The 2500-nt window shown below is 44.1% G+C and overlaps 1 protein-coding gene across 1 annotated transcript in view; it reads right to left on the bottom strand.

Moving 5' to 3' along the window:
• Positions 1-1918: 1918 nt before the first annotated feature.
• LOC138013146 (solute carrier family 23 member 2-like) overlaps positions 1919-2500 on the bottom strand; it is a 33292-nt gene continuing 32710 nt past the window's right edge. Inside the window, exon 14 of the mRNA XM_068860141.1 lies at positions 1919-2500. This exon is cut by the window's right edge and continues 2591 nt beyond it. The gene's annotated coding sequence lies outside the window, so the exon portion shown is untranslated.

Raw genomic sequence — 2500 nt, 5'->3', positions numbered from 1 at the left:
CCTGGATTTGTGAAAATCTTGTTCAGCTTCATGCTTTAAAGAACGAGGTATAGTGTGGAGTGCAATGTTTCGTGATGTTGGCTTTCACCTCATGTCTTAAAGAACGACTAATGTTACATGTGTAGCGCGCTTGTATCGTCTCATGGCTTTAAGAACGACGTATATTTCACGTGTAGCGTATGCTTGTTTCGCGTCATGGCTGAGAGATATTTTCTGTCACGTGCGAACCGACTTCCGAAAGTCCGATTGACTCTTGCCAGGAAGAGCTGTCTCCATCGGATCCGATCGAGTCTGTTCGCCAACTTTTTCAACCCCCTCGCTCCTGTTAACCCTCACTTCCGGTACCACTGATCAAGCGCCATGCACCCATTTCCGGTTCCGGTCGCGATCGGACTCAATTCGCCTGCGAGCGAAGACAACCCGACTCAGGTCGAGTGTATTGGACATGTATGTCCCTTGGGAGATTCAGCACGCCTACCGTTTTAAAAGCCAATCACCCTTGGGAGATTCAGCAAGCCCACTGTTTTAAAAGCCAATCTCCCTTGGGAGATTCAGCACGCCCACCGTTTTAAAAGCCAATCACCCATGGGAGATTCAGCACGCCTACTGTTTTAATAGCCAATCCCCCTTGGGAGATTCAGCACGCCCACCGTTTTAAAGCCAATCTCCCTTGGGAGATTCAGCACGCCTACTGTTGTAAAAGCCAATCTTCCTTTGGGAGATTCAACACGCCCACTGTTGTAAAAGCCAATCAAAACAAAGCTCTCTCACCGTCAAGGGAAATAAGATACTTTTCGCGGAAAAAAACCTAGGGTGCTATTAAAATCCGGATCTTTGGATTTCCAATCAAACACAAAATCCGAAAAACGGATTTCGCGACGGATTTTGTTAATTGAAATCTCTACCCGACATGGATTTCCAATTGGTGAATCTGCGACAAAATCCGTTTTCAGATTTTGTGTTTGCTTGGAAATCGGAAGATCCAGATTTTAAGACTAAATCCGGATTTCCTAATCGAAAGCACCCCTATTGTCGCTGTTCCTAAACATCAATTTACTCCTAGGCTGTTCCAGGCTTGCGCAGTTTTGTTCGCATTCCCGACTATCTGGGAGCCTGGAGCAAGCTAATTTACTCACAGGCGCCCACGCTCAGTGTGAGTATGGCCGACAAAAATATAAGGATTTTTATGGGAATCCCGACAAAAAGCTTAAGAAGAAAATTATATGAGAAAATTCTCAGTTAAAAAGCCTAAACTTATTGCCAACGTGGGTAACTTCCTTCCTGTGTGGTTATTTTCCAGATCGGACGCAATTTTTGTGGGGAACGATAGTGTCGTGAGATTCAATGTGAAAATGCCGCAACTGTTGATGGCTATGATGCGGTGCAATTTGTTTTCTGTGTGAATTCATACGGGATATCTTATTCAGATTTTATATCACCGGCGCTGTAATGAAAGGAGAGCAGGAAAAGTCTATTTGATGTACTTTGGTTTTCCTGTGCATTCATGCCTAGATCATGTATGATATATTGTACAGGTGCTTTCGCTCGCGTTGAGAATAAACAAGAGGCTACGGGTAGCCTATACTTTGTTCGAAGGAATTTTAGCCGATTTCTTTTAACGTCAAATATCCAGTTCAATTTCGTGGTCCGAATTCCCCATTCAGCGTGATCCAACCACATGGTTAAGTTCCGGGGGGGGGGCGTGAAGTTTTCTATTTAATAGGGTTGCGCGCGAAGAAATATAAAAGTGTGTATTTACTTTAGGTGTCCTTTAGGGGGATAATTTAGAATTTCCGACGAGCATCCCTCCTCTTTCTATATGGGTTTCCCCCCAGGGGAAGGGGGGGGGGGTAAGTACGATCGTAGAATAGTTGTTAACATTTAAAACTTCAGTCTCTACGGTGGTGTTTTAAAATATTTAAAACTTTTAACAATACCGGAAAAATTACAAAATCATGCAATTAGCCAGATAGGATGTGTTACCGAGTCATCAGATAACCGGATATTGTATTGCGTGCAACGGAAACATAAGAACTCGTTTCCGGTCACGCGTCCCCGTTAATCTGTCACGTAGTCTTCCGTGGTTTAGTGGTCATCGTGATTGCCTCTGAATGAGGAGATACCGAGTTCGAATTCTACTTGGGTTGCCTTCTCTAAAAAGTGTCTCTACGAGGCAAAGAAATCTTACGCATGTGCGGCCAAATCGCGACCGCCCAAAGTCAGAACCGAATCCTATGCTTTGTTCTTCGAACAATGTAATGTTAAAGTTCGCCATCTTAGTCAAGTTCGTGAATATACAACAGTCAGGGTTGAAAGACCGCCGCGGTACCGGCGTAATGCTCTATCAATTTGAGCTGCGAAGGCAAATAGGGAACTGGAAACTCTGTCACACGGTAGTCCCATCATAATGAATAAGTCGATTGAGCCGTCTATTCAATTCACCATTGAACGTGAAAATGAAAAGCAATCGTCTATGGAATGTCTATAGAACGGAGCAGGA

This window comes from Montipora foliosa, chromosome 8 (genome assembly GCF_036669935.1).
Source record: "Montipora foliosa isolate CH-2021 chromosome 8, ASM3666993v2, whole genome shotgun sequence".
Taxonomy (NCBI): Eukaryota; Metazoa; Cnidaria; class Anthozoa; order Scleractinia; family Acroporidae; genus Montipora; species Montipora foliosa.
This window is presented reverse-complemented; position numbering and strand designations above follow the sequence as displayed.